The sequence below is a fragment of the Apis cerana genome, linkage group LG8, assembly GCF_029169275.1.
Source record: "Apis cerana isolate GH-2021 linkage group LG8, AcerK_1.0, whole genome shotgun sequence".
Classification (NCBI taxonomy): domain Eukaryota; kingdom Metazoa; phylum Arthropoda; class Insecta; order Hymenoptera; family Apidae; genus Apis; species Apis cerana.
In genome coordinates this window covers 5,619,416-5,643,149 of record NC_083859.1, presented here as the reverse complement: position 1 = coordinate 5,643,149, position 23,734 = coordinate 5,619,416, and the positions used below count along the sequence as shown (strand labels likewise).

At 40.4% G+C, this 23,734-nt stretch overlaps 1 long non-coding RNA gene across 1 annotated transcript; it reads left to right on the top strand.

Annotated features, from left to right (window-relative positions):
* Positions 1 to 22,018: 22,018 nt before the first annotated feature.
* Positions 22,019 to 22,912, top strand: LOC133666623 (uncharacterized). Its single transcript, XR_009831005.1, has 3 exons — positions 22,019 to 22,270; positions 22,679 to 22,751; positions 22,889 to 22,912. It is a non-coding gene; the product is annotated as an uncharacterized LOC133666623 (long non-coding RNA).
* Positions 22,913 to 23,734: the final 822 nt, after the last annotated feature.

Below are 23,734 nucleotides of genomic sequence, written 5' to 3'. Positions count from 1 at the left end.
AAAGACACTTGGTGGTCACTTGGCGTGAAATTTACCCACTGTATCCAACTTCCTGCTCCTGTATTCCTTCGATATTTTCCAGTGGAAAAGTGAGATATCACGCGCGTTTCATTTTAACTCGTCGCATTTTAATGCCTCGCATGAATTACAATCGCATCGAGGTGAGGAAGGGATGAAAGGGCCCGCACTTAATAACAATTATCACGGAAATTACGACAAGCCGAGCTTTCGCGTGCCATTTTTACACCCGTCTCGCGCATTCCTCTCCGACTATTACCCCCATTCCCTCCTCCTTCACCTTTGTTTCCCCCCTTTTATTTTTCTTTTTCTTTTTTTCTTTTTTTTTTTATTCTTCCGCCTGGCCACGGAATTCCTGCCTTCCCACCTTCCGCTAATCCTCCTACTCTCCCGCTTTAATTGTGATTTATCACAGGCGCGTGCTCGCTCGTAAAATCTTCGCTCGTAACCTCGTTTCGCGGTGTTCTGTAGCTTTTCGCGTAATTAGACCGACTAATTAAAACAATTTCGCCCCATGAGCACGGAATGTTTGAGAATTCAGGTGTGCAACGCTACTCCTCCCCCCATCCCTTCCATTCCTCCGAGTTTTTCCACTGATCGAGATCGAGTAGGATCAACAATGTTATCGATCGATGAATAATTCAAGAGGGGGAATATATTCAAAAAGATACGTTTCGCCTTGATGGTAATAAGACGTGTTTCGATTCGAGGGAATGATTAAAGCGGCCGTGATTCCGCTCTCCGATGTCCGTTTTAAACGTTGAATAAATTATATGAGAGTTGAGTGCGTCGTGAGAAGTAGGAGAGAAGCGGCGGCTCGTCCATTTTTCAATTGTTCTCGTTACGCGAGGTACAGGGGAGGGGATCAGTTTGTTTCGAGCCACTGATGTCCGCTATCCCTTTTATTTCCTCGGGGAAATGGCTGGTAAAACCTTGGCGACAAATTGGAGAGGATTAAGTTATCCTTACAGATATTTCAAGAATTTTTCATCGATGTGAATAAAATGCTGCTGATTACTACGCAAAAAGGAATAGGAATATAAATATTTCCAAAATTTAAATTATTAAAAACACTTTTGAACACGCTCTTAGGAAGAAATATATATATATATATATTTTCTCACCAGTCCTTTTTTTCCTTTTCTCAGATGTTCAATCCCGAGCCAACAAGACGAGGCGCGCGAATGGGAGAAAGAATACCGCGCGATACAAAGCGTGTACTTCTATAATTTACAGAATCGTGCTCGACAATAAGGGAGGATCGAATCGACGACACTCGACCGCGCCTCATCATTTGGACCCACCTCCGCTCGAGCCCCTTCAACAACCCCTTTGAATGACGCCGATTTCAATTAATCCCGCGACTAAGAGAGATTCATCACTCGAGCAACCCTCGAAAAAGATAAATTCGAAGGAGGGTTACGAGCGTATTCTTCCTTCTGACCGTTGCCTCCCTTCTTCCTTCCTTCTCTCTCTCTCTCTCTCTCGCTCTCTCCTCACTCTATCCTCTTCCTCACGAGTGTGGAATCATCTCTCCTCGCGATTATTAAAAAATTCGCGGGGATCGATTCATCCGAGAAGATTTCAGCCTCGATTTATCGGCGAATCGAGACGACACAGCCGGTCCTGTTTTCTTCGCCCCCCGCGTTTTCTGGCAGATTTAATCCGTGGGGGTTCGTGAACCGAGGGAAAAATAATGAGAAGAATCTTTTCTTGCCGCGCCTTACTTTTGCAAGCTCGTGAAAGGGGGAGAACGTAAGATCGCGCGGGACCCCTTAATCCTCCTCCGTTGTTTCGATTGTTGGTAGCGGTTAATGGCTCGCCTCTACGATGAATTAATGAAACATTTCCTCCGGTTTATCCCTTGTCTTTTTTTCTCTTCGTATATATATATATATTTTTTTTTGGTTGCGATTGTTTTATTTAATTCGGTTTAACGGTTTCGTATCGCGGTACGCGTTATTCTTACTTTGTGCTTTGTGACATAGTAGTTTTATTATTCGCCTTTGTTTCTCGCGTGATTATTATTTTCGTTCGGTCGACGACAATTAACGAAACGTTTGATTTGTTTCTACGTTTTTTCTCCTTTTTTAATATACTTTTGTTTTGATTATTTTAATCCACGTTCGCCTCTATAATTTCGGTTTCAACGGTCGTTACTCTTAATTTGTGTAATTGTAAGTAGCTCCCATTATCATTCAATGTTCATCTTTCCATAATTCAACTGTTTTCAAAAGTTAATGAAATATTTTCTCCGGAATTAGTTTTACAATTTATCATTTCCCCACGATCCGATGTATATTTTTTCTATCATATTTTAATTTTCTTTTTTTTAAATATGCTTCGAAATCTCGGCCTCGTAAATCCTTGCTTAATCGATTGCACAGTTATTACGCGTAAGTAACTCTATTATTCAGTGTTTATCTTTGTTCCTCCGAACATTAATTACGTCATTTTTGCGTGGCCCGCAACGTTACTTCTCAACTTGTCTAATTAGCGTGTTGCTACACGCTCAAATGCTCCTTTTCTACCTTCCACTCTTTGCCTCCACACATTAAACGGAGTTTGCGATTGCGTGGAGAACTAGTTACACAATTTCCTCTTTTTTTCTTTCTTTCTTTTTTTTCTCTCTCTCTTTTCCTTCGTTACAACTACTTCTACACGCTTCTACTTTAGCGTTAATTACTTTGTCTTGGCCACCATCTTTTTTTTCTTTTTTTTTCGACTCGTTTAACTAACTCGTGCCCCACCCTCGAATACCATCCGATAGTCTCTACCTAGGTAGACTTTATTCTTCCTTCATTCGGTATCAGGCAGTTCGATTTCACTTGTGGCCGACCTAGTTCACCGACTCTGGCTCTGGAGGTTCTCGTTCGATCCCACTTGCGCAGAAATCGCTCCCCTTCCCTTCGACTTAATTTTAAACACGGGTAGAAGGCTCGCTTGCTGGATCAAACGAGCGAAAGATTACATTAGTAGTAGCGGCGAAGTGTTGCCACGACTGCCTTCTGCTCGAATCTTTTCCAATATCCAGCCGTAACGGACACTCGGTCGGTTGTAACTTTTTAAATAAAACATTACGCGCCTCTTTGATGGCAGGAATTTCATTCTTGTCTTCTTATTCGATGAAAGAGAGATTGGAGACACGTGTTTCCTCCCCTCTTTCTCTCTCTCTGTCTCGATTTACGATATTTATGATTACTAAGGGGAGGATTATTAACTCGGTGAAATTAAATTTTCCTGATATTTTGTTGCCACGTGATAACGTAAGTTTGCAAATGAACTTCTTATCCGAGATAAATTAAGAAGGGATGATGGACTGTTTGACGTAAGCTCGATATTCTAACATATTTTTTTAAATCAAGTATTATTTATCTGTCTATCGGTTAATGATTATTTTTAATCATACGATGTTAAAAGGGAAAACCTGATCTCGAAATCAAGAAATTAAAAAAGTTATTCTACTATTACGCGTTACAGTTTATAATTCAGAAACTATTCACGTCAAATATTATTATGCTTGTTGGCTGGAATTGTTCTCGGTTAACCTTCATATAATACCGAGAATTTCCCCGAAATTCGAATATTGAATTACGGAATCGGATATAATTGACAAACGTTCTTTGCGTTACTAATTGTTACTAAACTTTGGCATAATATAAGAATGAAAGAATCATAGGTAAAATTATTCTTCTATTCGCATTCCTTGCAAATAACATGGTCCAGATCTGACCAGAAGCAGGAATCTTCGTTTCTTTCTCATGTTTAATTCAAGAAAGAAATAGTTTTTCCAAATCCACATCTGCACGGAACACAGAGCGTATAAAAATTAATTTTCAAATATTAAAATCCTCAAAAATTTGTACGAAGCTTAACACTGCCATCTAGTTGTTTCCGGTCCATGAAGTTCGTCCAAGTGATTCCAATTCCCGTCACCTACTCGAGAAATCTGGAAAGTTTCTTCGTGGAACGATCACGGATCGTGGACCTACTACTCTTCTCTCTTCTCAACTTCTCTCTTCTTGAGGAGGTGTCGAACAACTGAAACGAGGAAGCCAGGTGTACCCCGCGGCGAGATATTTCCGCGAATTTATTCTCGTTGCGGTATTTTCACGGCTCGATGACCACCACCCCTCTTATCTCGACCCCCGAGGAAAATCGGCAAAGCCGAGGAAAATGCCGACCCCACGAAAATATTGGCCCCCCTCGCCTTCCCTTTTCATGCCAAAGACGGTGGGGAATACGGCGCCATGTTTGCCGTAGGAGGGGAGGAGGAGCAATCGTGGAAAAATCGTGGAAAAATTCGTTTTGGAACGAACGAATTTTTGGTGGAGAGGTATTCCAGGCATCTCGTGCTACTTTGACCACGAGATGTTGTAACGTTATGGTATAAGCGTCGTGCTCGAGTTATATCAAGGGCCAAACTGTTACGTCCTCGATGATGTATCGGTTTGACGACGTCAGAGGATTCCGCGCGAGCGTAATATTTCTTTCGAGAGAGAGAGAGAAGAATTTGTTCCTTTTTTTCGACTCGAAACAACGCAATATATCGGGCCAAATTTTATTCGCGTTTATGTTCATCGAGGAAATTCTATATCGAGCCACTAATTATCCGTGTTATCGATAAACGCAACCTTAATTCGGAAAATTGCAACTGCTTTGTCTCCCAATGACCAGTTACGAGAACGTTGAGAGCAATGGCAACGTAATATATATATATATATATTGCAATGGAACAGATAGATTAGGTATTTATTTAGTATAAATTGCAACAGTAGTGGTGGAGAGCGAGTTTTCGATTCCATTTTCTGAGATCCAACGGTAATTTTTTTTTTCCTTTTTTTTAATCAAACGTCACGATTCGACGAATAAGAAGATGAATTCCCGTCGAAAAAAGTCGAGATCGACGACTCGACTCGAACCTCTGGAATCGCGTGTCGCATTTCCGATAATTAGGCTTCTCGGAATACGCGATATTCGAAAAAGGTTGAATCTGATCGATTGCCGCGGAGACGGCAAGGAAACGGCAGCGATACTTAATTATCGAAGGCCGTGCCGATCTTCGTTTAATTAACCGGCCATTATCGTTGCGCGGGGATCGATTTGTTGAGCCGCGGTTCACTCGTTCTCTCTTTGATCTTCCCGCATAAACGAGAGACGAGGGATACACTGCTCCCGATCGAAGTAGCAAACTTTCTTCCCCTCCTCTCCTTTCGAGATCTTCTCTCGCTCCTTAGAGAGAGAAGAAAAGGGAGGGAGAGAGAAAGAGTGGAAGTTTGTTACAGCTAAGAGTTTAAATTAAATTAAAAGGGGAACGATAGTTTCCCCACAGGCGTGATGTAAGATTTCCATACGATTTTTCATGAATTTAGAAGACTACCCACTAGTTTGCCGGAAGGGAAACAGGTTTCTTACGATCTTAAAATCGCTTCGAAGAGTTTCGTATACTTATACAGGGAACAAAATGTATAGCCGTTTCTCCCGTGCAACATTGTTTCGTGCAAACGGCTCTTCTGATTACTTATTTCGTCGGACGTCTTCTTTTGATAAAAACTTTTGCGCAGAGTGAACTCTTCGTCTACATCGTCGTCTTTGAATCTCACGAAATCGAGGAATATGAAGTTCGATATCTTAAAAAAAAAGAAAAAAACACGAACTCGAATTTTATTTATTTCTCCCTTCTTTCTTTTTCTTTCTTTTTCGGAATCTTTGGAAATCTATCGAAATTTTTCTCTATTCATTTCTCCCCTCCGTTATTTATTAACATCAAGAATCAACATGGAGAATCGGGTTTAAAATTTGGAATTTGGACGGTGGTTGAAGCATGGCTGATTTCTATGAACGATTATGCACTTTTCCCACGTAAACATGGAAACGTCGGGCACGGGTTCTGGAAACGTCCAACTTGGGAACGAGAGTGGGGATTTTTACGACGTTGGTACGTGACATATGAAGCCAGGGAAATTCCCTGGGCTTGCTGGCTAACAAACGTTGGCAAGGAGGATGGAGTGGACCGGTTCTCGTTGTCGCCAGAGCTCTATATACTGCAATTTCGGGAAAACCGAGAGTTCGCGAGTGTAATTTACGCCCCCCGAGTAGGAAAGTTAGAACGCAACGTTAACCTAGCTTGTATTCGTTTATTCGTTCAAGCGTCGATCATCGAACGATAAGAGTACACAATCCTGTCTTTCTCCCCTAATTTCTCCTCTTATCCGAAATCGATCGATTATCTATTATTATGAAAAAAAAAAACTTATCTTTCCACGATTTACAAGAATTCATCACCATCAGATTTCTCATTTCTCTCGATCGTTTTCCATAAACCGCCACTTTCAATAACCGTGCACCGGATGCGCATTGATCTCGAAACTCATTACTCGGTACACCCCCTTCCCTCTCCTCCCTTATTATCGAAAAACGAAACTTATTTCGAGGCGTGCTGCTTCGTTTCACCACCTCCCCCTCCTGCCCGAAGAAAAGAAGAGGCCCTCGACGAAAAGCAAATTTCAATTTTCGCCGCGATAATCGCCCCCCTCCTCCCCCTCCTGCCGCCAGAGAGATGCCTGCTCTATCTCTCGTACTCGAGTTCGAAAGAGGGGAGGAAGATACTGTCGTTGACAGTCGACGACGGTCGGCCAGCGAAATGAACTTTATCGCGCAGCTGGGATCTTTCATCGGAAAGATCTCGTGCGCCAGCGCGAGAAAACCTCCCAAAGTTGACATTTGGGGCCGGGATTCTACTCGACGGGTCACTACTCTCTCTCTTTCTTTTTCTTTCTCTCGTGTTCCTTGGTCGATCTTGCTTCCATTCGTGCATGGAACGGTCCATTGATCTTATAACTGTGAATTTGTCGTTGTCGATTCTCGGGGATCAGATTCTCGTTCGTTTTTTTCAACCAATGAACGATTGTACGATCCAGGAGTTTTTAAACGTGTGTGTACGTTTATTGTTGTTATTATTATTATTTCTTTCTCTTTTCTTTTTTTTTTGGTTTAAGATTTTAAGATTTTTGTTCATTTTTCAAGAGAATACGAAATTTTAGAAACTTTGAACGTATGTTGTTTATTTAACTTCTTTTTTTTTTTTTCGTTTCGGTTTAGTAATTTTTTTTAATCCAAGTTTTTAGCGAATTTTACTTCAATCGATATTTTTCTCTAATTCAACGAAAAGGTTGAAGCAATAAAGAGCGTTTATTGGTAAATCAATAAAAAGCTCGAATATTGTTTCAAGCGTAATATAAATATTGCCTTGTTTTTTCGTGAAACAAAATGAAACAAAAAAATAATACATGTTAAAAAAAGGAATATGTTATAAAATACAATATGATACAATATGTAACGCGTATAAGAACGCGTATAACGAAAAATACGCGCGGAGCTGCAAATTATTCAATTATTGGTATTAAAAGGCTTGATGCGGTATTGCTTTGATGCAGTATTGCTTTGTTGTGGATTTTGATGCATCCTGTGTTTGACAGAATAATAATGTTTGAATAGCCTTAACTAAGTGGTCACTTTTGGGTCGCCAGTTGGTCACCGCTGGTGATTGGACTTGAAATTCCTGGCCAAACGACCGAAAACGGTTCAAGAATTCCTCCAATTCAAGATAACAACCCCCATTCGGTATCTCTTCCTTGCTCACGATCGTTCGAAGTTGTTGAAATATTGAAAACAAAATTTTGTTAATCCGAAACTTTTAAAATTTTGTTCCAACTTCGAATCGAAAAAGCCACGTTTCCCCGCAGAATAATTTCGAAGTCGTGAAATTGAATTATCGAGAATATTAGGAATATTTTATTTAACCCTCCGTAAGTAAAATTTTATTTGCTTATCGGAGAAAATATGTTTCCGATCAAACACGGTTTCTTTAATTTAATTTGATCTGAAAAACGAGAAATAAATAATCACTGTAAACTTAACGAGATTTAAAGTGATAATTAAATTCTAATAATTTTTCTTAATTATTCATAAATTTTAACAAAAATTCGTGACTCGATAATAATCATTGCACATATAACATTGAATCAAGAATCTTATTAAAAAAATAGAGAATTATATCTTGTAATTCCTTCATAATTACTTTCTCCTACGATACGATATATATTTTCTTAGTTACACGTTTATTACGTAAACGTTAATATTATATCAGGCTGATATTCCCTGTCATCAACTCTTCCTAGTTTCGCAAACTAGTTTCGGCAAACTTTTTTTTTACTTTCATCGTTCCATTTTCATCGCATATATACACTCACTTAATTCTATGCCCTTTATGCAACAATAAAAAATAAACAACGAGCGCAAGAAACGATATTATGCACAACGTTACAAAAAAAAAATCTTTCCTCGTTCTCGTACACTCTACGTACGTTCTTGCTCCTCCAACACGATTCTGATCCTTCCTTTAAAAGAAGAGGAATACAAAATGGCGAAAGTTTGAGCACACCACCGTCACCAAGGAGTGTTGAGAAGATCTCCAAGTGCCTGTCTCCCCCCTTTATCTTCGCCATTTTCTTTTTTTTTATCCTCCTCACCAAGAAATCTATTTCTCACCAATGAAACTTTTCCGCTTTCCCTTATAAACGATCTCCTATGAAAATCTACATGCGATCGTTTCGACGATGGTTTATCCCTAAGATTCGATCGATAAAATGGAAAATTCTTTTTATCCTCTTCCTCTCTCCTTTCAGCAGCCCATTTTTTGAATTTTTCGAGAAATCTTGGAAGCTTTCCTCTTCTTTTTCTTCTCCTTTTTTTTTTCAATTCGATAGATCAACCTTTGATATATAATAATCTATTAGTTTCTTGGGATCGTTTAAAAGCGTAATCTCGTAAAGCGATTTCTCCTTCTTTAATATCAAAAGATAAATGGAAACGAGTGATTTTATTCCACGGGTAAATGTAATTTTTTTTTCAGCTACCTCCAAGTAATTTACGATTCTTTCGTTTCGCGTAGCGGTCGCGTATGAACAATTCATGGAAAATATATATATATATATATAAAATCTTTTCACCGTCCTTTGTAGTTTTCCGCGTCAAAAATGTAACTACAAATCTCTATATATATTTGTAAGATTTACAAGCAAGCGAACTTGATCCACGGATTTAAAGGTAAATTTGTTTAAATCTCAGCGCAGAGAGGGGGTTTTCTTTGAAAATATTTCAATTTCGAATTCACGCTGCAAATTGAAACGTTTTTGACCCGACGATTTCAAATGGTATTGAAAGGCAAAATCAAATCCGTGAAAGATTTTTTCCAAAGTGATTAATTTCGCCGCAAATTTCTTCCCACTCGTGATTCTGATATATATATATATATCTCGATCCAAAGTGAATCGAATCCGAATATTTTCATTTTGAAAAAAAAAAACTACCAACAATACTAATAGATGAAAAGGATTAAAATCTAACAGACGGTTATTCGACACAACGAATACAAATTGTTCGATTCGGATATTCTTTGCCGGTATCAATCAACTAACTCGTTGTCGTTTCCAACCTCCTCTGTGAAGAGAATATACTATCAAACTGTTTAATAACGCAAATTGATTTTATTTTAGGATCGATACATTACAAAGCGGTATTGTTCAATAAAATATCTCCGGACCATCCCCGGGCAATTTCAATCTCGCCGATTTTATTATTGATGACGAACTGACGACAGGTTGTCAATTCGAAAAACGAGATCAATAGAAAGCAAAGTGGAGAGGATAGTGTGAGAAGGTGGTTGCGAAGAACAACAGACGGATAATTTCATTTAATCATTTGCGCGGCTTATATCAACCCTGTTGTTATCCCAAGTAATATCGAAATACCGACGACAAAAATCTTAATTTATCGGCGAGTTTAAAAAGAAAGAACTTCTATCGAGTTAGGAACAATCACGACGTTTACGTAATGGTGATTTTTATCTCCGTATATTTCAACCATCGATATCGAATTACTCCATTTACCCTTACACTTACGAGAAAAACTTCAATTCCTTCGTTGTTCGAACTCTCTCATTCCCCTCTCTTAATTTCTCAAAACTCGATGCGACTTAACTCGATGGAAGGGAAAAAAGAGAAAAGGAAATATCCCCATAAATTCTCGAGGCCTAATAGTAAACCGTCGTCGGAGGATTCCGCAGGAATCGGGAGCGGTCCTCGTCGAAATTTTCCACCGGAGTGTTGTGCCGGTTAAATCGCAATCTATATGCAAATCCCCGAAATCTCGGTTTCTCGGTTCGGCCACCGCACAAACACCGTGATTACGCAATTAAGACCGGCTCCCCGTCGACCGGCCGGTTGCGTTTCCTGACGTGACCCGAGGAAAGAATGGACCGCGAGCCATCATGAACCTCGCGGAGAAGGAGATAAAGTCGTTGGGGAAGGAAAATTTACAGAGGACGTTGGGACGCGATATAAGTCACGGTCATAAACGAGACCTCCCTTTACTACCTCCTCTCTCTCTCTCTCTCTTTCCTCCACCCTCGAGTTTCCTCGAGGCGAAGGAGGACGAGCTCGCCTTCAACTTCGCCGCTGCTATCAGTCTCGGTGACGCACGGTCATGGCCAAACGGAAAATAGACGATTGCGAGGAGGGTGAGCGGGGTGGAAGGTGGAGGAAAGGAACGAGGAGGACCCCTCCTCCTCCTTGGTGGAAAGTTTCGGAGCGGAAAAGTGGCGGTCGATTTTGCTTTTTGAACACGGAGGGATGTGTGTGTGTGTGCTCTGGCAACTCTCTCTCCATCTCCCTTCCTCTCTTCATCCTCCAATTGTTTTCGTTCTCGTTCTCGATTAGTTAGGCGGAAATTCGGGCTGATGGTCGGCGGATTATCGAGGATGTTCCGGATATTTAACGGGCGAATTAAGGAAGGGAGAATTGGCGAGGGAGAAAAGGTTTTCTATCTCGGCGCGATAAAACGGGTTGGAGGGCTTCCTAAATGGTCGAACGCGCTCGATTTTCGCTGGGTTGGGAGGTAGGGTTTGATGGAGGAGGAGGGGGAGGTCTTTTGTGATTGAACGGGTCGCGAGGCGATGCAAGTCGTCCCTTCTCGTGAGAATAAGGCGGTGTTGGTGGTTGTTGTTCCTCCAGGTGGGCTCGTCCAACGCCTAAGCTTATTTACCGCGATGATGAATTCCATTCTTCCGTCGAACAAAATTTACCAGAGTCATTGGCCAGCGACTTTCGTTGAGAGAGAGGCCAGAACCGTGGCACTCGACTGAACGGAAACGTGACCTAAATCTCTACTCGCACGTTGGGATCGTGTATTGGCAAATTGACAATCGAATCGACTAAGAGTAAAATGTGTAATTGAATCTACTCGAGTAGTCGCTTTCGTTAATAAAAGTAGAGATAGATCTTCTACTTTTGGCATGACGTAAATTTACTCGTACAGTGTACAACAACCCTGTATTGACAAATCGGCAACCGCGACAAGGACTCGACTGCCAAGCACGAAGCAATCGAATCTATCGATACTCGCTCGAATAAATTTTCTGTTAGTTAATGGAATAATAAGCGATGTTTAACTTCAGTGGAACCGCAACGACGATTCGACCTGCATAACCCAAATCTATTTTTGGTGGGTCGAGGATCGGAAAATTGGCAACAGAATCGCAACAACTCGACTGTAAAATGTATAACCAAATCTAGTCTACCATCAACAATCGTTCGACTTTTTCTGGAACAAGGTAACAAAGTAGAATAGCAAGACTTAATAACTTAATAATTCTTTCCTGGTATAATAATTCTATCTTTAGTGAAGGAAAAGGTGTCTGGATTCGATTGGACGAATAATATCACGAGTGATCATTCGATCGATAACCGGTAGAACTGGAGAATTTACGGCTCGACTCGACGTGGGCGGAAGTTTATGAATGGGGCAATGGTAACGTCATCGCGCGAAACGTTAGTTAGCTCGGGAGCGCGTTGGCCTCAACAATAATCAATGCGAAACGCCAATGTGAAACATGCGCGCGATTATTCCCGCGAGTTTGTCGAAACGAATTTACGTTAGCTTATTATAATGTTAATTCGCGCCTGGCCCGGGCCAGAGTGATAAATTCTATCTCGTTCTGTCACGCCTTTGTGCCCCCCTCCTCCTGCCCCTCGCCGCCAAATTGAATTTCACTCGTTTACGTATCCGTCGGTACTCGGCCCGGTCAAAAAACCAGGAGAGAAAAAAGGTTATTTATTAAAAGTTAAAAAAGATATCCGTCGTGTCCCCTCCATTCAGAGGATTCTCTGGTTGAATGTTGTATCGTGACTCGTTCGAGCTTCTAATGCGTGATAATTCAATAGGATATCAGAAATCGATCGACGTTTTAGAGATCGAATTTGGATTTTGTCTGCGACGAAAGAAATGATGTAAGAAATTACACTTATATTTTTTAGAATGTTAAATTCTTGTCGTTAAATTTCCCCGATTACCATCCTTGGACAACTTTTATTTGGGACAACTTTGAACACGATTGGATCGACGAGTGGAATAGGAAGAGGTTGATTAGTTGAACGAGGCTGAATTGGATTTCTAGTGGCTAATAGGTAGATCAAGAACCGATATATAACCGATATTCTACCTCTTCTAGAGATTACTGGCGCGTAGAAGTTCGGCTGAAGAGCTTACAAACTTATTCACTTCGTCTCTCCGTGGCGCAACGATTGGGAATGCAAAAGACAATCGAACGATCCACTATTTATTTTACACATTTCTATGATCGAGCAGAAGTGAAAAGAATCTTTCAACGCTCTAACGATACTTTATATCCTCCTCTAGAACCAACGTTGCATTGCAACCAACCAACCATCGCCAGAAAGAGCGAAGAGGAGCGTAATGCTCGAACGATTAACAAGTTTACCTGAAATTAATGAGCTGGTACCGATAATAAGATAATACTGAAACGGTAACCACCAAAGGGATACGATAATCGATAAAGACCTAGCATAGACAACTCCCTTCCAGAAAACGGTGAATTTCGTCCACCTAGTGTCCCCGGACACAGAGGCAATACGACGATGGCGCGTCAAAGGGCGGCGAAACGTTATGATCGCCACCGTCGATCCCTCGTTCACGTCACCCCTTCTCTTCGAAAATAAGGAGCATAAAGGATCTCTGGAGGATAGAGTTTAGGCAGAACGAGGAGGCGGCAGAGAGCACGAGAGGGGAGGCCGGCTGTGGGAGAGGAGGAACCGGTTACGCGTGACAGATACAGGAGAAAACATTGTGACAGGATACGTGGGGAGGGGGGAGGATTGAAGAAGGCTTGGTATTATTCAAACGGCACGTGAATACAACACCGGTGGAGTTGCACACCGACAAAAGACATTCTTTTCGCCCGCGATTGAATATGCGATTCCTTCTCCCTCTTTGCCTCCATTCACCCACCTCTCTCTCTCCTTCACGATTCCATGGCTCCCGACCATCGCTTACCTATTCTTCTGCTCCTCGTTCTCGTTTTATAACATGCTCCGTTCCGCGATGACTCGACGTTCCCTTCGTTTTGCACGGAGAGGAAACAATAAAGATCGCGGCCACGTTTATCATACGCTACTGGATACCGGCCTTCTCCAGCCACGGACCTCCCTGGGAGCAGCTTCCCCATTCAAAGATGCTCGTTTCGGTCACGGATATGGAAGTTGGGATATACGAGATGTCTTAAAAAGAAAGGGGAAGAACGAAGAGTCGAGAGGAAGTGATATACAATTGTCCGGGTATTGTTTTCCAGGAAATCGAGTTTGGACATTTTTGTCGAAGTGGAGGCTAATTCTTTTCAGAAATCATAACTTATTTTATTTATTGCACGCGCGTGTAGATTCTAGAGATTGAAAAATAATTTGTTGAAACGGTTTAAAGGATGAGAGTTACACGAACGTGTAAATAAATTCTAATAATTAAAATACAAGTCGAGTCGAGGATTCGTTGTAATTTTCGAAGAAGCAATACAACACGATGGTAATGCATTTGAATCTTTAAACAAGGTAATGCGTTTCGATCAATATCGAATCCATACCCTGTTTCGAAATTCAATCTAATCGTTTAATAAATTCGTTTTCCGGCAGACTCGAAACAAGCTCTCGAATGGGAAAAATCGAATCGCCTGGTTTCCCTGGTTCTAAAATCCAATGGCCGGGGCATGAATTTTCCATGGCCCAACTTCGAATAACAAACCGACGACCGTGTCAGGAACCGTGATCTCATAATTGATTCACGGCCGATCGGCTCACAATTAATACGACCGATCGAGCCGATCCGCGCGCCTCGTCCATTATTTACTACCCGATCCGCGAGGCCCCCGAAGAAATCCACGATTTGCGAACCATCTCGTGCTATATTTCCCAGTCACGCGCACGTGGAGGAAGTTTAATTGCCACGATAAGCCCGCCTGAATCGACACTTTCGAAACCGAACTGGTTTTCTTCGAGGAAGGAATTCCGTTGTTCAACAACGATCGTGAAACGAGTCAAATTTCATAAAGGAAATCCGGATATTATTCGTAATGGAACGAAGAAAACATCCGGGTTTGGATGTGAAGAAATATTGGGAAATTTCAGAAAAGATTAATTACTCGTTACCTCGCATACCAAATGTATATCTCCATAAAATCATAAGAAGGAATCAAACTTTCAACGATCAATTCGATTAAATTTATTCGAATATTGTTTCGTAAGTGAAGCTTGAAAAAGAAGAAAGACAGTGTTAGGATATACGTATCATTGTAATTGAAGGAAAAGATACGCATCGAGCGTTTCTATATCATTGGCTTGCTTCTCTCGATGGATTTTTGTCCATTGCTGGATGACAAAATTTGCAATTCGTCAAATTGATGGCATATAATATAAATGGCAAGCTATATATATATAAAATTGTAATTATACGTAATTTTAAAATGAATTTGGATATTCGAGCAGGAAAGGTTACGACTCGTCAATCCTTATAGAGGAAGCTTATTACTTTGGAGACATATTGTCCTAATTATCTCTCGAAAGAGTTAACTGTCACGTTCCAACCGCAACACCCTTATTTTCCCGCGATATAACTTCGTTTTTAGAAATTTTTTCCAAGGGTTGGCTCGAATTTACCCGGAAGACAAATTACAGGGAAGAAGAAGGTCGGTAGAAAATTAAGAATTCAAGAAAACGTCTCATTACCGCGGGAAGGGACACAAGCTTCCTTCCGTCTCGGTACTCTCGAGATCCTGGTTAATTTACATTTTCCCACGTGCGCCCAGGACGACGTAAGCCTGAAAAAGAAGAAAAATAAATAAATAAAAGTATCAAAAAAAGAAAAAGGAAAAAGAAAATTAACGAGGCAAACGTAGTTCAGAATGTTGGCGCGGAAAGCGGTTTTTAAAAAATTTTTTTCAAACGGATTCGAAAAAGATTTTCGGTTCTGTGGAGTCGCAATGATTCCGTGGCCACCTTTCTATGGCGCCGATCGAACAAACACACACCGGGATGGCGTGCCTTCAATTTTCGTGGCCAGGATTTATGGCACGGTTGGAGAAAATTGAACACGAACCCCCAGAAATCTATAATTTTCACGATGATGTAATGGATGCCTAGATAATAATCCACGTCGAACTTTATGTTCTCTATCAATAACTGCCGCGGAGCAGTTCGTTTTCGAGATTGATAGAAAAGCGTAGACGTTTCATCGATTTAACGAATCGCTGTGTCGAATCGATCGAATCTTTCTACGCTTCTCGTTCGAGCTCTTTGTAAATTCGTTAGGACAGGGATAAATTCCCCCCTCTAATTCGAAATTTTTCGAAGAAAGATTTTAAATCCTTCGGGAATAACTCGAGGTTGGAAGTTACTTAGATCTTCTGTAATATTTAATAGCAATTGTTCTTTGTAAAAATTCCTTTTTAAAAGTATGACCGATTTCGAGTATAATTTGCGCTATTTTGAAAGTGCATCCTAGAATAATTAAATTTTAATTGGAAATTAGAGAGATCTTACGTATCTCGTGCTTGAAATTTTTACGTAAATTTCGGAACTCGAGAATGGCTATTTCCAACTTTGTTTATCCCATGGTACACATAAATTAATTAAAATTCTATATTATATAAACATACGAAAATATATTTTTTACTTGATCTAACAGAAAAAATGCACAAGACTGAATTAATTAAGACGGAAGAAACAATGTATCTTTCTTGTTTGCTTGCCGGATTGAAAGCATAAGAACGTAAAAAGATAAAATATAAATCTTTTCTACATTGATAACTAATAACCTACAATATTTGAGTTATCGTTGCAACAAAAAAAATAAAATAATTCAATTTCAAGAGAGAAAAAAACCTCGACACGGTATAAGCGAGGTGGAAAATTTAAAAAATTCTCTGACGAGATAAATCCTGTTTTCTCTGTGCAAAAGCGATGCAAAACGAATCCGTTCGAACGAAGAATCAAATCGATTCAAGTCGAAATTAGAAATGCAAGCTCGTCTGATCCGAGTGGTTGGTGGTTGATCGCGTTTTGATCTGGTATTCGAATCGTTTCGATCCAATTCCACCGCGCGTAAATTTCGATTCAATCGATCGAAAAAAAACACGATCTCGTTCCTCTTCTTCCGAAGTTGCCCCCATTGCAACTTATGTTTCACATTCATAAGAAGCCGCTTCGAAATATGGCGGGAAGAAGGGGGAAAGAGGGTGAGAAATTTCTAAATTAAGTTTAATATCGAGCTCCTGTTTTCACGGGCGGTGTTATTTTCAAAATTAACGTGCGCCTCAAGTAAGAGGGAGGGAGGGGTGGTTGCGGGAGGAAAGAATTTTCGAGAGTGCGCGAAAGTTTTCGAGCGGGGCGGGGATTAATTATTATCTCGAGAGAGAAAATTCTGGTGATATTTTATCGTTGAAATTTCAAAGATCGTAGGGAAAATATGGAGATTCACTTAATATTTGTTCGTCGCTTTGTACATATATATTATATATATATATATACATATAGTATATAATTGGAGGAGAGGAGAATGACGTTACGGGATGAAAATATTTTTCTATAACGAAAGAATCGCGAAGTGGAATTTATATTAATACAGGAAATGTAGAATTTCAATTACGTGATGTGTTCGAAATTAATTCGATCGTTCGATAATTCAACTATATCCGTGTATATATATACACGGTCGATATAGAGAAATTGTATACGATAAACAAAATTCCTCGGAGATCAAACGAGCCGAGAGTCTTTTTCAATTAATTTAATTGTAATACGTATTAATATTAATGAATTGTACGTGTTATTTGATCGCGAAAAACACGGTCAAAGAGGGATATAATTTCTATTAGAAATTATTGATTTCCTATTTTTCCCGCGAAAGGAATCGGGGAGTCATCGGTGTTTATTCCGTTTTTGTTAGAGATATTTAAATAAAACATAACGATGGATTTTTTTTACTCAATTTTATATCGGCAGTCTAAAATCTAGAATGGATTGAAAAAGAAAAAACGAATTCGAATAATCACTATATAATAGTTCAAGTTCGTACGATATAAATTCAGGAAGCTCGTCAAACGATAACACAAAATAGTTATGGAAAAACTCATATATTCGAATTCTTGTTTGTGTGTACAATAGGAAAATATACAGATGCAAAACATTAAAGATTATTTAAAAATTCACAAAAAAACGTTGACGTTTACTTGTTGCCGGATATCACGGACGAAAGTACAAAAATGCCTCCGAGTTTTAAATCGCGCCACTATCGCCCGAGTGTAATGGTCGATTACGGAGGGAAGGCTCTCTATGCTCTGTGCCAATAATACGCAAGAGACGCTAACCGCTATCCTGAAGATGGGGAGAGACGAGGATGGAATACGACAATAATTAAGAGGTCTCGAACCCGTGCTCGGTGGTGGATCCGCGCAGGAAATCATCGACACACGACAGATCCTGCCGGCATTGTAGGTGGAAATTAATAATCGCGAGGCGCATAATAGCCGGATCTCTCGAAGGGACGAGGCAGTCTCGAGGCAGTAACTACGCCCCAGTCGAGGGCCTGTACAGTTTCGTCCTGAGGATCCTTGTTCCGGGATGTTCCCTCTGTTCGATCGAGAAAACGGAGGAGGGGAAGGAGGGGAGGGAAAGGGGAATGTGTGAGAGATAATCGAGAGAAGGTGTTCAAATTACTTCTTTTCTCGAAAGTATCTTCGACGTTAAACGTTTGTATTTCATGCGTGATAAAAGATGGAATCTTTCGTGAAGAATTGGAGTCTGGTTAAAAGTACATTGTTTGAACGAAATGGGGAAGTTGTTTAAAAAAAAGTATTATCGGCAACGTACTTTTATGGTATTCACTTTCATTTTAAATATTAATCAAGATTGGTAATATTATTCCCTTTAATTAAAAATGTCTTAACGTGTCACGAAAAATCGTTTCCTTTGTGCCGTTTCTTGTTAAGGGATGTTAATTAAATTGTTTTTAAATGTCTGAAAGGTATGCTTTATAACAATTTTGCTTCAAACAACGTGTAATGAAATGCTTCAACATATCTTGAAAAATAAAGCTAGAACAATTTTAATTAAAAAAGCATAAAGCGCGTATATGCGTTCGATTATATACATTATAAACGTTGAATCGCATATATTTCCTCGAAGACGAATTTAAATTAGTCCTGTATATCAATATCCCATCTCATACTTTCTATTTGATTATTGATCCAGGACGAAATCTAATTCTAACGATGGCTCGATCAAGAGATCGCGAACGATAATTGCAATCGAGGATCTGTATAAGTAACGAACGGACTAACAAAGAGGAATATGATAAGAAGAGGAAAGAGAGGAGGAAAAAAAAAAAAGAATCTTCGTTCCACGGGAAAGAAGATTTATATTTTAAGTTCTTGCCTAAATACCGAACGAGAAGTGGAATTTATTTCAAAAGGCAGGCACGATTCTTTCCACGATTTCTTCCGACCCTCCTTCCATTCGTCTTTGCCTGCTCTCCTCTTCGTTCACACGTTTTTCCACCACCCTCGAAAACTCTCGCCACCGGGGGCGAGGTATCTCTTTTCCCCCTTCTCAAACCGGCTCATTTGTTCACGTCGCGCGTCGACCTGGCATTTGGATAATTTCTCCTCTCTTTCTCTCTCTCTCTCTCTCTCTCGCTCGCTTTAATCCGCGATAGAATGCTCGGCGCGAGTCGAGGTGGACGCCGCGATACGATTTTTCGACCCCCAGTCGATAATTGTCGGGCCTCCGTTAAATGGAGAGGCGCGAAACGGGAGACGGGAGTGGGGAGATAATTAAATGGGAGAGCTAAGCCCCAGAAAACCCCCGACGCTAGTAATTAATGGATTTTTAGCGGTCGAAAGTCTTCAGACGCGTCTGAATTCCGCGTTTCCCTCCCCTCCCCTCCTCCCCCCTCGCTGCATTCTTTCCCGTTTAAAGGGGACAGCGCGAGCTCTCGATGCGGCTTCGTTCGAAAACTCGAATTCTCTCTCCTCCCCCTCCCTTCCTCTTTTTTCTCCCCACCGAAAACAGTGCGAGCGAACTTTTTCAACGAAGTTTTATTTCTCGCCGCGGCTCGCAATTTCGCTAAAAAATAAAAAGATGAAGAAAAAAGGGTAAAAATTCTGTTTACTCGTTTGAGAAACCGGTTTTAAAAATTCCTGTTTAAAAGAAGCTCGTATCGTGTGGATGTAATTGAAAAATAATAATATCACGATGATAAATTTCACTCTCGAGGCTCGGGAATCAATCGCGATCCGAGGATCGAATAAACACCGTGTAAATAAATTCGAAATGAAATGAAAGTATAATGGGGGGAGGGTTGGATTTGTTTGAGGGTTGGAGATTTGTTCGACCGTCGAAATTTTCGGCCGGAATATTATTCCCACCACCGGTCGTTTTGTCAGGGATATTACACGGTAATTTTTCAAGGGAGAGTGCGCGATTGTGTTGAAGAAAAAAAGAAAGAAAGAAAGAAAGAAAAAAGAAGAAAGAAGAAAAAAAAGAACGAGAGGCGAGCTCGTTCCCGTAAAAGTGCAACGCGTCAGGGAATGAGCTATGAATATAGCTTAAACAAGAGCAGCAGCAGCAGCTTTAACGCGGGCGCGTTACCCTGTTGTACTATCCGACTCCCGTGTCTACTAATTTATCACCCTCCCCCTTCCCCCCCGGCGTTCCATCCAGTTCGGCCAATTCATCTGGCCGTCAATTACAAAACAATCGATGCACGATTAAGTAATCGTTTTCGCCCGATTAATTAAAAACGGGACAAACCAGAGGCGCACCGATCCTTCGTGAATTCCGCGAGATCCGTACAGCGAGCGATCGAGAATCCTAGTTTTAATTTAATAAAGGAGGTGAATGTAACTCGCATCTGACGTGGTTGGGAATGCAAATTCTTGCGCTTTAATGTCCGGCAAAATCTGGTTTGTGATAAATTTATAATAGCGCGATGCACGCGTATAATAAATAATTTCGTAGACAAACGTGACTGAGAATTTAATATCTGTCGATAATAGAGAACGAAAGATGGAATTATAGGAATAAAGAAATCATTCGCACCCGTCGGTTTAAATGGGGAAGGAATTGAATGGAATATGTGGCTACTGTGTTTAATTTGATGAAATTGACGATAACATCGAGTAGATGTATATTATCTATCGCGATAAAACTCAAATATCGATAAATATTTATCAAGGAGAACAATTATCTCCGTGATATTCACAAAAGATTCTTTACTTTCCCAACGATAGCAGCAGTCTTCGCAAGTAATTTAAATTTCCGTCCTCTCCTGAATACACACTCCAACATTTCCCCCCCATTTCTCCACCGCGTGAATTTACCTCCCAAAGTATGGACACGCGCTTAAATGAACCTTCCTATAAATTGCATTACAAGCGCGGAGGGATAACGAACTTGAAGGCGATTTTCGGGACGTGGTGCAAGCCGACGGTGTATACTCCCCGTCGCATCGCGCCCGCGGGAATAAACAGTGGAATTTCCCGACGACACAAAGACGCGGATCCGCGATGACAAGTTAATATCGCCATAATTCCAGTTTACGGCCGCGTGAAAATTATTGATGCGGCCGAGTGGCGCGCGCCATCCTTGCCAGCACCTTGCATTGAATCCCCCCTGCCCCCGAAAATTTAAGCGTTCGACATCGTATTTCCGCGGGATGATCCATGAAGTTGCCGAGAACGAGCGTGCTTATCCGATCTGCGCAATTTCGCGCACTGAATTGCGATTGTTTCGATTTCGTTGAGAATCGTTTCGAGCGGAACGAATCGAGAAGAAATAATGATAATGAAGAGGGATAGGATAGATTCGCGACGAGAATGGGACGAGAGAGAGAGAGAGGTTAACGAGTCGATGGCGTGGAAAACTTGATTATACCTCGCCACTCCGTGAAAAAGACGTATCACGCTTCGTCGACGTGTCCCACTTTGTCTTGAAACGACACGACCGGCATATTCTTGAGAATACTTGTTGCTACGCGGGCTACGAGGTAACGATCGCTGGCACGCCGTCATCGTGGGATCGCTTTTATTGCACGCCGACTCGTGAAACGAGGGATTCGATCGGTATTACATAGATTTTATTCGAACGACGTCGAACGACGGTTGAATCGGTGATTTGGTGGATATTTAGATTTACGATTACGATTTTTCCGTGTAGAGGGAAATATTCTTTCCTTGTTTTTTTTTTTCTTCTAGTATTTATATATATCGAGAAGAAGGCTGTTTTTAAAAGAGTTTCGTGAATACGTGTAAACTTGGTAACAGGAAAAGGAACGGTCACGAAATAATCGACAATGCTGAAGAGAGTGTGTGTTATCTGGAAGGACGGGGATGAGAGAAAGAAGGGAAAGGTAGCGAAGAGCGTATAATGGAAGCAAAATATTAAAGAAAATGGGATCCGTGATACGTGAACGGATCAAAAACACGGTTCGCCTTGGCGAGAGGCGTGTGAACCCCGGGCCGAACGGGGTCCTCAGCCACGGATTTCGAATCCCACATTCTCATACTTTTCTTTGTTTCGTAGAGAACTGACGTTATGACGACGATCGGGATGGTAATAAAGGAGCGTCCGGGTATCGCGTTGCCCCGTACGAGAATTGAATATCCATTGGCTTGGTCAGGTGCAGTTTGACGCAGCAATAACAATTGTAATCGTAGTAATAATTTCACCCAAATGCCAGCCCACTAACTCGAAAGTTTTAATTGGAACTTGTCATATACGTTGAAACTATACGCCACAGCGAAGCGTACGGACACTGTTCGAGGGTTTACGAGCTGGGAAGGACAATAAAGAAGGTTTGCTGGACACGTATGCGCTATTTCGTGACGAATTGTACGCCATTATCGAGGAAATACGGGAGGAAATATATTGGCCCGTTTAGATAAAGAAGAAAGTGCATTTGCGTAGACTTTCGAATGTAGATAGTGGGGAATAGTGGTAGTACTTTCCTTATTCTCTTCTGAAAAATTATCACAGATAAATTACGCTAAATATATTTCGATTCAGTTTCGTTTTCACTTCTTTCTTTTAAATGGCGAATAAATTCTTTTCACGAGCCCGCCCGATAGATAATTTTACATTAGAAATGTAGCATCCATGTGATTCCTTTCTGAATATATTATATCCGTTCGATAAAATTTGCATAGAAATTCACGTTTCGAAAAATTCCATTAATCTAACTACGTTCTCCATTTACGTTTCAGGTTCTTCTTTCTTCGAAATTAGCTCATTTTATGCTTCGATCGAAAATACATGGATATTTTCTATGTAATAATGGTAAAAAATTAAATACCATAAATCTTTGAAACGATTTTACAAAGATTCAAAAGAGAAGATATAAATCATTCCAAAAAAAACACGATTACCAGAAGTAGATTCCAGATTCGCTATTCTAGATTGATTTCTTTTTTGAGAATCGGGGATGTTTTGAAAAGGAGACGACCTATACGTCGAAACGACCATCGATTTCCTGTAGAGGAAGCTACCACACCAACATCCGTCTACGAAAGGAGACATGTTAAATCGAGGCAGACTAATTAAACTGCCTTTCGACGTTACGATCAATTTCAATCACGCTCCTTACACTCCTCCTCGCACTCCATTTTTAATCTATTCGCCTCATTATCGAGTATTTTTTCAACTTATTCTATTACATTAATCGATTGAAATATATTTTATCCTTTTTCAAACAACTCAATTTTATCCCTGAGATCTGAAAAGGGAAAGTAGAGGAAAACACGTGTTTGTATCAATTATATGAAACGCCATTAAGAATACGAGCGATTTTTATTTTTTTTAATTTTTAAACTTTTTTAAGTCTTTTGTTGCAACAAATTTATACAAATATGCGTCTCGTATAAATATATACAAACATGCCTCAGATTATCAGATTATACAGCTTGTGCATTGCATTTATGAATTATGATATACACTTTCTTAATTGTTATCAGGAATCCAGTGGCGCTATAGAAAACTGGATACACCAGTGCTTTGCATAGATACGAGCTTTCCACGATATATGATCCGCTCTCCACGATCCTCTCTACATTTCCATTGAAGAGCCACAAGAGAAACTGTTAGCAACGACTAATTTACGGTAATTTTATTACCATATTATTTTATTCCCAATTCCATTATTGATTGTTAATTTCGTCCAAAGTACGTATTTCCTTTAGAAAAAATAACTTAAATATATACTCCATCCAACTTTAAAATTATTCCATCCCACTCTTCCCTATCCTTACATTTTGATAAGAAGA